At 44.5% G+C, this 13,439-nt stretch overlaps 1 pseudogene; it reads left to right on the top strand.

Annotated features, from left to right (window-relative positions):
• The first annotated feature begins 387 nt into the window (after positions 1-387).
• LOC136637853 (5S ribosomal RNA) lies at positions 388-507 on the top strand (annotated as a pseudogene).
• Positions 508-13,439: the final 12,932 nt, after the last annotated feature.

Below are 13,439 nucleotides of genomic sequence, written 5' to 3'. Positions count from 1 at the left end.
GTTATTAATTTCCAGGTCAGTGCCACTGCTTTGAAGGTAAGCGTAGCAGCATCTGCGTTAAAGTACTATAATTAAACTCAAATGCAATGCTAGGCAGGATTTAGCCATATAGGTAAGCACTTAAGGCCCACTGATTTCAGAGAGAGAGAGAGAGATTCAAGTACATGAAATCAATGAAACAGTTTTTTTAACTTTGAGTGGACCTCTGTAATTACAGCATAACTCTGTTTATTATCAGTGGTGTCACAGTCCACCAGATGTTTGGACTGGGATTTGGGGGTGGGTCTCTAGGTCAAACTCTACCCAAGAGTTATGTCTTGCTGAATATTCAGACTGTATTTTGTAGTGATTCAATTTCTGCTTCTAATTACCTCCAATTTCTGAATAGTAGACAGCAACTGTTACCTTGCACATGCCCAATCTCATCTGATCTTGGAAGCTAAGCAGGGTCAGGCCTGGTTAGTACTTGGATTGGAGACCGCTTGGGAATACTGGGTGCTGTAGGCTTATACCATAGTCTTTCGAGACTGAAGGTTGCCAACCAGTAGTAGTAGTAGTAGTAGTAGTAGTAGTAGTAGTAGTAGTAGTAGTAGAAGAAATAACCGTATTCTGTTCTTCTATGAAAGATGTTCACAAACCAGTTTACACAACAAAATAAATGCTAGATCACTTATTTTCTAAGGAAGTGCTAGAGCACTTATTTTATTGACTGGGAAAAAAGTGGATGAGTAAACTAAGATTTACCTGAGTAGAGGACAGGACTCAGACAGAAGCAATATGCCTGGTGGCAGTAGCAAGTGACAGTGACAAGGGAGAGGGAGGTTCATGCCTTTACCTGCAGGCATATTGGAATAGCAGGGAAGGCAAAGGGTGGCTCAGGTAACAACATTCAGGCATGGCTGCTGAATGCTTAATGACACACCATCCGATAAAGGACTAATCTAACATCCATTCACACATCTGTGTCTTACGGAGTTTTTATGATGGCTCGTGCCAGTGTAGTAGCCACTCTCAGATAGGATTGCACTCTCAATCAATTAGCCATAATTGTCTGATGAATTAAATATGACTAAGGCAGCGTTTAGGCATTTTTTTTTACCAGACCAAGTAAAAGCTCCTGGACTAACAGTGCACATTCACAACGCTTGACTTATTTAAATATCTGCAAGCTTCTAGAAGATAAAAATCTTTTTTCTTCCTGGTTATCTTTCATTAAGGGAGAGAAATAACATGTTCTTGTAAAGGAGCCCAAATTTCAGGCATATTCATTCACTTCTACATTCTCTTTTTAAGATCAAGATATCAGAGAAGCTGGTTCTTGAAAGCACCATTGCATTCATTCACTGGTACTGAACATGTAGCCACAATTAGAGACATGAGTCACAAAAGACTAGAAAAGATGGAGGAAAGAGGGAAGCAAAGTGTAAGAATTGGCAAGGTTTAGGTTGTGTTTCAAGCTGCCAGGCTAACTGTGCAAGCTTATGCGTGTCTACTCTGAATTAGATCGCAGTGAGTTCAATGGGGCTTACTCCCAGGAAACTGTGTATAGGATTACAGCCTGAATAATCAAGCATGGAAATTGCAAACTTTGGTGGTATATGTACAGTAATACTTGCCATTACACTGCTTCCTTCAGTGCTGATTTGTTACATTCTCCCAGCATGATTAACAGCTATTCTAGCCAATGAGAGGAGTGCATTCCGGGTCAATTCACTCCCAATTCCTGTTTATTACATTCACAATGTATTCTAGAGCACTGTTTTGCACAGTTCTCAACTTTCTGGAATGGATTCTCTGCATTATGAGAGGTTTTACTGTAGTTGTTAACCAGAGAGGATTGTCCACAACTGGATGAATATAAATGTATTAAAAGTATTGGTCTAAAAAACCAGGGTGGGCAAACCCCAGCCCGGCGAACATTTGCAGTCCTCAGGTACCCCAATCCAGCCCTCAGAGATCCCCCTGTCTCCAATGAGTCTCTGGCCCATCAGAGAATGTTGAAGCCTGCGCTGGCCCGCAACTGCAAGATGTGAGCTGCGGGTCAAGCTAGAGCAAGACCTTTGATATTCTTCATGTGTTTTCTGCTTTTCCCTGGACATTATTTCAACCTTCCCCCCCCCCCACATTGCCTCTGAACAACTTATGTCTCCATGTGTTTCTGGCTTGGTCGGTAAGTTTTCACTGTGCAAAAGGTGTGTAGCAAACAGTTCATAGTTCTCATGTGGTACTACATGCCTGTATTATAGCTCTCATGTGTATTATAAATAAGCTCAGTAAAATTCATTCATTCACATAAGTTCCGTCTTTAATGAATTTGTTTATGTAAATTTGAAATGTAAATTAATTAATTATTTTTTCACTGGCCCCTGACACAGTGTCAGAGAGATGATGTGGCCCTCCTGTCAAAATGTTTACTCACCCCCTCATCTAAACCAGTGTTTCTCAACCAGTGGTACAGGTACCACCAGTAGTGCTTGAGGTGGTGTTTGGTAGTACTCACAGGACCCTGGACACCTGCCACCTGGCAGCAAGACCAAGGACACAACACAACAAACAGCGTAGGCAGCTCCAAAGCATGTTTTTCTGTGCTCATAAAAGCCCTTCCATCCACCCTGAGCCTCTTACTGGTGTTTGTTGCATTGCCTCTGACCTCCCAACTCAGAAGTAACTGGCAATGATGTCATTGCCAGTTATTTCCGGTGGTACTCTGAATAGGTGGATCGTGTGAAGTGGTATGGTGAGGGACAAACGTTGAGGAACACTGGTCCAAACAGAAATGATGAAGTCTCTCTATTTACCCATTAATGGCCACTTAAGAGAAATATTATAAATAAATAAGCACGTGCACTAAATGATTAAAATACTGTAGTCATGTAATCAACAGAAGCAATAAGATCTCCCTAGAAACATTGAGCTCTACACATTTATGTACAGTCCAATATTAACGCACCTTGTTAATGAAATTAAAAACTAAAGTCAATTCATACAAAAATTGTATCAAGTTTGTGGCACAGCTGCTTGTCAGGGAGCTTATTTCAAAGACGATAAAATGTCCTTTTTTTCTTTTAAAAGTATCCACACATCCCATATATTCTACTAGTACACACTCTTTATAAACAATAATTAAAAGGCGGAAGAAGTGCTGTTTCTTAAGGGGATTTTTTTTTTCCACATTAAGAAATCAATAGCTGTTAATGGCTCCTTAGGAGCCTTTCATGAATCCAAGGCCAGAAATCAATGTCTCAAAAGAGCATTTAACAAACCCATTTAATAATACTTCTGAATGTCTCTGTAGTGGTTTGCATCTTCACATCATTTTGCAAATATTAAATATCTATGCCCAACATAATTTAATCAGTCTGGGGGCGGGGGGATATTCAGTATTGCATGAGAATAAAAAAGAATAGGAGTAGCGGTGTAAATCATTTCAGAATGCTCCACATGTGGTTGTGGTTATTGCTATGGACATGATCCAAAATGCATTGATCTCAAAGAGAGAAAAGTTAAGCTCAGTTTTATTCATGTTTGCTTGTTGATAAGTACCACTCTGTTCGATGGGATTTCACCCCAGGTTAAGTGCATGAAGAGTTACAGTCTCAGCCGTATACACCATTTTCCCATTGAAATCAGTGTAACAAACCTTATCATGCATTATGAAAAATACAAACTTGAAAAGCCACCTCATAGCCATCTTTCTCAATATTGTCTGTGACACAGGCAAACCAATCCTAACCTGCCTTGGGACAGCCAGGCCACCTAGCCTACACTGTATCTAGTGCAGGTTAGGAGGCAGCTGGAGGTTTCCTTGGGTTCATATACTTTCCCTTACCCCGATTAATGCCCCAGCCACCCATATTGGGCTTCTTGGTTCTGCCCCAGCTATTTAGCTTGTGCAAAGTCAGGAAGCCCATGTAGGGCTACCTGGTCCAGGAAGGGGGTTAGAATATAGTGGGGAACATCTCCACTAATTCCCCCCTCCTCCTGAGCCTGATCTGCCTGTTGCTCACCCTTCCTCATCCAGAAATGCCCCTTCCCTGCCTCCTCACCACTTCCCCCTTGGCTGCCTGGCGCAACCTGTTGGGCAGGCGCTGCTGGCTCATGAGTGCCAAGAATGTTTACGGCATGTTTGCTACACTCTGAGTTGGTGCAGGCAGGGCTTTTTTTCTAATGGAACGCGGGGGGACAGAGGTCCGGCACCTTTTTCCAGGGGCCCCTCCCCTTTGAAGTCATTCCAGGAGGGGGGAGCAAAATAGAGGCATTCACTGGGTGGGTGCTGGGGGGTGCAGGGTGGGCAGGCGCCTGGCCCCTGCCTGACTGCACAACGACCCCCTCCTGCTCCCATCTCCAAGCTCTCGCCTGAGCCCAGCCCGCCTCCCCTCCCCCCGCGCTCTGCTTCCCCGCGCAGCTTCCAAGCCAGTGGAGGGCACGGGGGACACGCACTGACGCCGAGGAGGAGGACAGCCAGCCAGCCAGCCAGCCAGGGAGACGGGCTGCGGTACCCACGGAATGCCCAGGTACTGGCTTGGTGGAGGAGGAGGCGAAGGAAGCTGGCTGGTGCAGCCCCCGTGCCAATCTGCAGCACAAGCCTAGGCGTGTCTACTCAGAAGTATGTCTCATTGTGCTCAATGGGGCTTGCTCCTGGGAAAGGGTGCATAGCCTTGTAGCCTGAGAGCCCAAGCATGTCTACTCAGAAGTAAGTTCCATTGTGTTCAATGGGGCTTACTCCCGGGAAAGTGTCATAGCCTTGCAGCCTGAGTAGACAGGCAGAGGGAAGGCTCTGAGGCTGCAGTCCTCTCCACACTTTCCTGGGAGGAAGTCCCACTGTCTCTAGTGGGACTGACTTCTGAGTAGACAAGCACAGGAGGGGCTCTGAGGCTGCAGTCCTCTCCACACTTTCCTGGGAGGAAGCCCCACTGCCTCTAATGGGACTGACTTCTGAGTAGACAGGCACAGGAGGGGCTCTGAGGCTGCCATCCTATCCACAGTAAGCCCCATTCACTAAAGTGGACTTCTGAGTAGACATGCATAGGATTGGGCTCTTAGGCTGCAATCCTAAGCACTTTCCTGGGAGTAAGCTCCACTGATTAGAACGAGACTTACTTCAGAGTAGACATAACTAGGATTGGGCTCTTACTCCTGGCAGAGATATATATCTGCACCCATTTTCACATGCTAAGGGCAGGTGAAAAGGGATTCTACGTGTGTACAACGTGCTGCCCAGCCTTGCCAGAGATCCTCCTCATCCTTCCCCCACAAGCATGCCCTCCACCAGCCAGCGTTTGCAGCTCCTCTCCAGCAATGCACAGCAGCTGCTCAGGGCAGCAGAGGACATACAATTGCATGCCAAGCACCTTCCCAAAGACACAGAGTATTCTGATACCTGAATTAGACCATATTTAATCGTTTGTTTGCAAACGTAGCTGTTTCTATGTGCACCTCAGGACCCCTCTCGTGTAAGAATTCCTTTTTTGTTCTTACTCCCACAGTTGTTTAGAGTAATTTTACTACATGGAACTCATGTAAGCCAATTTTCGGAATCCATTCACTGCTTTCTCTCCTCGAAGTAGTGCCACACTACATACTACACGCTATAAGTGCACCTGTACAGTATTTTTCCCCATGTGTAGAAAAAATAGCTAGGGGGAAGGGGATGTGGAGATTGACAGCCCAATCCTAGGAATGTCTACTCAGAAGTAAGTTCATCTTTAGGGGGGAAGCACATAAAAAATATTTTATTTCTCCAATAAAAAATGGTTTATAAATAAATAAATAAATAAAAAGATTAACAAGTTGTGGGTTCCTGCACCTTTTTATTTACAAAAAAAAGCACTGGGTGCAGGGATGGCTATGCTGGCTCAGGTGGGGGATAGGATTGTGCTGTGAGTGTCAGTAACTCCCTATGATTTCAGATGGGGGGGTCTTTCCTAGACCCACCTGAAAATCCCCGAGACAGAACCCAAGACCTTCTGCATTCAGAGCACACATGTATCACTGAGCTACAGTTATTGACATCATAGTTATGGCCCAATGTGAGATACTTTTCACAGTCTGCATTTGCAGATTGCCTCACACTTTTCAATGAAGATGTTGACACTCACACACACCAGTCCTGTGCCCCTCCCCTTGTTGTTTTGGGGCTTAAAAGGATAACTATCAGCCTATTTCCTGCTTTAAGCTTGCCTGTTAATGATCAGTTTAAAGGAATGTGTGATTTGATCCTTAGTGTAGATGCCTAGATGCCAATGAAACCTAGATGCCTTTAAAAAGCAGATTGGACAAATTTCTGGATGAAAAGTCCATCACAGGCTACAAGCCATGATGTTTATGTGCACCCTGCTGATTTTAGGTTACCCCAGAATGCCAGGTGCTAAAGAGTGGTACCAGGATGCAGTGTCTTGCTGTCTTGTGTGCTCCCTGAGGCATCTAATAGGCCACTGTGAGATACAGGAAGCTGAACTAGATGGACCTTTGGTCTGATCCAATGGCACCCTTCTTATGTATACCCCCAGTTTCTAAGAAAAAGCTTGATTAAAACAAATAAAGATATTTACCTGAAGAAAGAAAAACAAAGAAATTAAACAAACATTTGGGTTAATATGCAGAGCAGAAACATTAAATGAGATTATTTATTAAGAAGGGAAAAAGAATACTGATGAAAGACCCTGTGATCTGTTGGAGATAAACCCTAAACTACAGTAAGAGCATTTACAGTAGATAAACCCTAAACTACAGTAAGAGAGAAAAACTTACAGAAACAGTAAAATTAATATTTGGATTCTCATGAAAAGAGAAAGTTAAGCAATAATATCTGGGAGCAAACTGAGCATAGAGTTGAAAAGGAAGACTGTTGAACCAGTAAATGAAAGTTTGCTTTGTTTTAAAATCAGTTAGCCATGTGGTTTATGGAATGGGGGACAAGAATGTTTGCAAAATATAAGTCCCTAATCTGCTTAGGTACTTGGAACTAGTTGCCAAATCCTTTGAATCCTGGCTATTGAACTGGCTATTGCCTAATCGTTTGAATCCCGTCTTCCTTTACAGCACTGATGCTATGACAATATGAATGGCATGAAAATCAAACATTCACATACAATATTCTTTCCAACCAAAGATTCAGGGAAAGATTGGCAGCATAAACCTATCCCAGAGAGGCCCCAGTCAACCCACTGTCCTTGACACAGCAGACTTCAACTTGCCATCTACCACAACCAGATCCAGGAAAGAAAATCTGTTCATGGAAGTATTATTTGACAATCTCAATGGATGTGTGGAACTTGTTCTTTATTTCCATGGAGTTGTACAAGGGTCTACTTTATAATATAGGGTTAGGGACCAGAAAACATGAACTTATAGTGAAATTAATTATAAAGGAGATTTCCCCCCATAAGGAGTTGTAAATAGGGGTTACCAAAGATTAGCAGCTGAGATAATGCCTGTGTGGCAAATACAAATATCCATGGAGGGCAAGATCCAGCTGCAATCCTAGACACATTAACCTGGAAATAAGTTCTATTGAACTCAGTGGGGCTTACTTCTGGGTAAACAAGCATTGGATTGCACTGAAAGACACTCTCCCTGTTACTCCAATTAATACTGACACACAATGCCAAAACACAAAAGCCAAAATCAGTAATACAGTACTTTACTACTATAAATAATTATGTCCTTTTAAAAGCTCAGAGGGGAGAAGGAGAAAAAAGAGCACACAGGCATGGCAATGGTAAAAATGGAAATATCCAGCACCGTCACTTTAAAAGCTTGGTGAACCCCAAAGCTTGTAAGCTGAATAACAGCAGAATCCAGGGCTGCCCCTTTAAAAGCTCTGAGGAGAAAGAAGAGTGTACTCAAGGTAAAGGATATAAGTGCAGGGAATTTTCATGCCCAGGATCTCAAAAAGTGGGAAAACATAACGGGAAGACTTATAACAGAGAACCCCTTGTAAGTGGCTTTATCCATTGGTGTCAGAGAGTCATGGAAACTCTGCAAAGTGTCTCAGTTTATACCTGTCAGTCTTGGAAAGTTCAGCAGAAATTGTGCCTGATGCTCCAGGGCTGCTAAGTGCAGCAGTGAAACTGAGAAGCTGACATGAGAAAGATTGAAAAGTCACTTCACTGCAGAGATGAAATTGGCAAGGGGTTTGAAACCTCTCATCAGTTTCATTTGCCTCTACAGAGAAGGGGCTTAACTCAAGCTTGTCAGTGTCATCTCAGCTCTTTGCAACCTTTGCTAGGAGGAATAGATAATGCACGTGCTCTCTCGCTCTCGCTCTCTCTCTCTCTCTCTCTGTCTCAGCCCTGCACAGTAAGTTAGCAAGGTTCCTGCACCGTAGAGGTAAAATGAAAAATGGATTTAACCTCCCTTATCAATGCCACCTTTAGAGTCACCCCTCATCTCCAGAGGTGTGGTAGAGGATGGGGATAAGTTGTCAGTTTCATCACTGCTTTTCGAAGCCTTTGGAGCTTACACAAATGACCAATATGGTTCTACAATGCTGCACACCAACTGCATCTTTTATATAATGTATATAAAAGGTAACACTACATTTTCCCCCCAATATAAATTAAATTGGTTAGAATCAGCCAAAAGCAGGGTTCAGAATACTTGCCTGCACCAGACAATTACTAGAAATTAACATACCCATGTCAAAAAAGTGAACCTGGTGGATTTACCATGCCATAGAAGCTAGTGGAACTTAAATGTGCACTTGTGTTTTTCCAAGCCACTTGTATGGTTGTAGTGATGGGGAAATTTGTACAGCACGAAATATATTCAGAATGTGTCATAACATTTCAATGGATATTTTTAGAGAGCCAAAAGTTAGCAATAGCAGAAGACAAGATTTCACAGTGGCTATTACATCCGTATTCACACTGTGTTTATCTCTCACCTTGCAAATGATGCACATAAGTCTGAAAAGATAGTGATTTTTTTTTTTTTTTATGGCTAGAAATAGGGAATGAAAGCAATCTGGCCAACCATGAGCAGATTTCTCAACATCTGTTCTTTGGATCTGTCAGTGAAATGGAAATCTCCGAAGTCCAGATTTCTTTGACTTTTCTCATTCTGCTGCAAGGAGTTCACTTAAGACTGTATGACATTTTCACCAATGTGTAATTAAGGGATTCTTTTTTAGTAAAATTATACACTGTAGAGCTGATAATAAAGGAGTTGCTTAAGGTAGCCTGCTCACATGTGTGTTTTTGGCTGAAAGACATAGTACATTGGAAGCTGGCCAGTTTCTCTTGTTGTTTCCTACACTGGTACTGAAGAAAGAACTCCATAGTCATGGGCATTATGAAGAAAAACAATGGGACACTAACAAATTTCCAGAAAACAAGGACTGTGGATAAGAATAAATATTTTTATGTCCAGTTCTGGTCGCCGCATCTCAAAAAAGACATCGTGGAAATGGAAAAGGTGCAAAAGAGAGCGACTAAGATGATTACTGGGCTGGGGCACCTTCCTTATGAGGAAAGGTTATGGCGTTTGGGCCTCTTCAGCCTAGAAAAGAGATGCCTGAGGGGGGACATGATTGAGACATACAAAATTATGCAGGGGATGGACAGAGTGGATAAAGAGATGCTCTTTACACTCTCACATAACACCAGAACCAGGGGACATCCACTAAAATTGAGTGTTGGGAGGGTTAGGACAGACAAAAGAAAATATTTCTTTACTCAGCGTGTGGTTGGTCTGTGGAACTCCTTGCCACAGGATGTGGTGATGGTATCTGGCATGGACGCCTTTAAAAGGGGATTGGACAAGTTTCTGGAAGAAAAATCCATTACAGGTTACAAGCCATGATGCGTATGTGCAACCTCCTGATTTTGGAAGTGGGTTATGTCGGAGTGCCGGATGCAAGGGAGGGCACCAGGATGAGATCTCTTGTTATCTGGTGTGCTCCCTGGGGCATTTGGTGGGTCGCTGTGAGATACAGGAAACTGGACTAGATGGGCCTATGGCCTGATCCAGTGGGGCTGTTCTTATGTTCTTATTTTCCCACTTCCTCAGTCATGAGATATCCCAGGGTTGCATTATAGATATCCAGGGGTTGCAGTACTCTCCATCAGTACTGGAGACTGATGGCGTCTTTGAAGCATTTTTTTAGACACACGTAGCATTTAAGGAAAGAAATGACACACTCTTACAGCAGGTAGAAAATCTGCCATCTTGGCATCCATGATGACACTGACAGCTCCTGAATTGGCTAACTGATAGTTCCCAGTTAGCCAATTCAAGGTCAGAATCCTCTCCCTACATCTCTACCTGTGTCCTGTCTCTGTCTATCCCTTTGTTCAAACTGGGGAAAAAAGCTCCAAATTGCTTCTCTGCTCCCTCTCTGTATCTGGAAGGAGTCAAATTCCCAGACCACTGATGGTATTAAACCCCAAAACATAGAGCTTGTTAAAATCTCCTGACATTAGCTCCCATTGATGAAACATCAACTGATCTTCCTAGACTTTTAACAACTGATCAACCTAATGAAGTGTGATCTTCCAGCATTTGCACTAATATACAGCTTTGATTTGTGATTCAGCCTCTAGGAAGAAATTTCAAATGTCTGCTGTACCTGCTGCTTCCCCATCTGCATTAAGTTCTCCACATTTATTTTTGAGACCAGTACTGCATCCTTTTCAGATGGGAAGGCGTTTGTTGGAGGGAAATACACTCATGCTAAAAAAAAATACTATATCAGAGAACATACTAGTTATTTTTACAGCATTTACTCTGATGTGATCATTTTAAAATGTTTCATGCACTGGGTTGCTGCCATGAGAATAAATGAAATGCAAACTTGAAAGTGATCCTCATTCTTCAGCAGAAAAGGTAATGCGCATATGACTTCTTCTAAAATTGTTGCTGGACTACAATGGAGTGGATGAAGGGGCACAATAATATAAAGGGATTTAAGTGGGGGTGAAAACTGCATCCAGTTTGGGGCACAGCAATTTAAGAGAGACTGTGACAAGCTAGAATGGGTTCAGAAGAGGGCAGTGAAGATGATTGGGGGAGTGTCTGGAAACCTTGTATTGTATTGGCAACCTTCAGTCTCGAAAGACCATGGTATCGCGCTCTGAAAGGTGGTTCTGGCACAGCGTCTAGTGTGGCTGAAAAGGCCAATCCGGGAGTGACAATCCCTTCCACACCGGGAGCAAGTGCAGTCTGTCCCTGGTCTGTCTCCCTGGCTATGGGCCTTCCTTCTTTGCCTCTTAGCCTCAGACTGTTGGCAAAGTGTCTCTTCAAACTGGGAAAGGCCATGCTGCACAGCCTGCCTCCAAGCGGGCCGCTCAGAGGCCAGGGTTTCCCACTTGTTGAGGTCCATCCCTAAGGCCTTCAGATCCCTCTTGCAGATGTCCTTGTATCGCAGCTGTGGTCTACCTGTAGGGCGCTTTCCTTGCACGAGTTCTCCATAGAGGAGATCCTTTGGGATCCGGCCATCATCCATTCTCACGACATGACCAAGCCAACGCAGGCGTCTCTGTTTCAGCAGTGAATACATGCTAAGGATTCCAGCACGTTCCAGGACTGTGTTGTTTGGAACTTTGTCCTGCCAGGTGATGCCGAGGATGCGTCGGAGGCAGCGCATGTGGAAAGCGCTCAGTTTCCTCTCCTGTTGTGGGCGAAGAGTCCATGACTCGCTGCAGTACAGAAGTGTACTCAGGACGCAAGCTCTGTAGACCTGGATCTTGGTATGTTCCGTCAGCTTCTTGTTGGACCAGACTCTCTTTGTGAGTCTGGAAAACGTGGTAGCTGCTTTACCGATGCGCCTGTTTAGCTCGGCATCAAGAGAATGAGTGTCGGAGATCGTTGAGCCAAGGTACACAAAGTCATGGACAACCTCCAGTTCATGCTCAGAGATTGTAATGCAGGGAGGTGAGTCCACATCCTGAACCATGACCTGTGTTTTCTTCAGGCTGATTGTCAGTCCAAAATCTTGGCAGGCCTTGCTAAAACGATCCATGAGCTGCTGGAGATCTTTGGCAGAGTGGGTAGTGACAGCTGCATCGTCGGCAAAGAGGAAGTCACGCAGACATTTCAGCTGGACTTTGGATTTTGCTCTCAGTCTGGAGAGGTTGAAGAGCTTTCCGTCTGATCTGGTCCGGAGATAGATGCCTTCTGTTGCAGTTCCAAAGGCCTGCTTCAGCAGGACAGCGAAGAAAATCCCAAACAGGGTTGGTGCAAGAACACAGCCCTGCTTCACTCCGCTTCGGATGTCAAAAGGGTCTGATGTGGAGCCATCGAAGACAACAGTGCCCTTCATGTCCTTGTGGAAGGATCTGATGATGCTGAGGAGCCTGGGTGGACATCCAATCTTGGGGAGAATCTTGAAGAGGCCGTCTCTGCTGACCAGGTCGAAAGCCTTTGTGAGATCTATGAAGGCTATAAAGAGTGGCTGTCGTTGTTCCCTGCATTTCTCCTGCAGTTGTCTAAGGGAGAATACCATATCAGTGGTGGACCTGTTGGCTCGGAATCCACACTGCGATTCTGGATAGACGCTCTCTGCAAGTACCTGGAGCCTCTTTAGTACAACTCGGGCAAACAGCTTTCCTACAACGCTAAGGAGAGAGATGCCGCGGTAGTTGTTGCAGTCACCCCTGTCACCTTTGTTCTTGTACAGCGTGATGATGTTTGCATCCCTCATGTCTTGAGGTACTCCACCTTCTCTCCAGCAGAGACAGAGGATTTCATGCAGCTCAGTGACGATGATCTCTTTGCAGCATTTTAGGACTTCAGCAGGGATGCTGTCTTTTCCAGGTGCCTTGCCAAAGGCAAGGGAGTCCAGGGCCACGTGAAGTTCTTCTAGGGTTGGTTCACTGTCAAGCTCTTCCAGCACAGGCAGGCACTCAATGTTGTTCAGTGCTTCTTCGGTGACTACATTTTCTCTGGAATATAGCTCAGAGTAGTGCTGCACCCAGCGTTCCATCTGCTGCGCCCGATCCTGGATGACCTCGCCTGTGGCAGACTTCAGAGGGGCAATTTTCTTCTGTGTTGGACCTAGGGCCTGCTTGATACCATCATACATCCCCTTGATGTTGCCCGTGTCAGCTGCTATCTGTATCTCGGAACAGAGCTGGAGCCAGTAGTCGTTAGCACATCTCCTGGCAGTCTGTTGGACTTTGCTGCGAGCAATTCGGAGGACCTGCAGGTTGCGCTCACTGGGACAGACCTTGTATGCTGCTTGAGCTCTCCTCTTTTCCTCAATGACTGGTGTCAACTCCTCAGAGTGGGCTTCAAACCAGTCTGCCGCCTTGTTGGTCTTCTTGCCGAATATGGACAAGGCGGTGTTGTAAACGGTATTCTTGAAATGTTCCCATCTGTTGGATGCGTTTGCGTCGGCCGGGCCTGGAAGAGATTCCTCAAGCGCTTGTGCAAATTCCTCCACTTGGAAACCAAGGAAACCTGGAAGTCTGGAAACCAAGGCTATGAGAAATGGTTAA

This window comes from Tiliqua scincoides, chromosome 1 (assembly GCF_035046505.1).
Source record: "Tiliqua scincoides isolate rTilSci1 chromosome 1, rTilSci1.hap2, whole genome shotgun sequence".
NCBI lineage: Eukaryota > Metazoa > Chordata > Lepidosauria > Squamata > Scincidae > Tiliqua > Tiliqua scincoides.
Note: the sequence above shows the minus strand (reverse complement) of the source record. Positions and strands in the feature narration are given on the sequence as shown.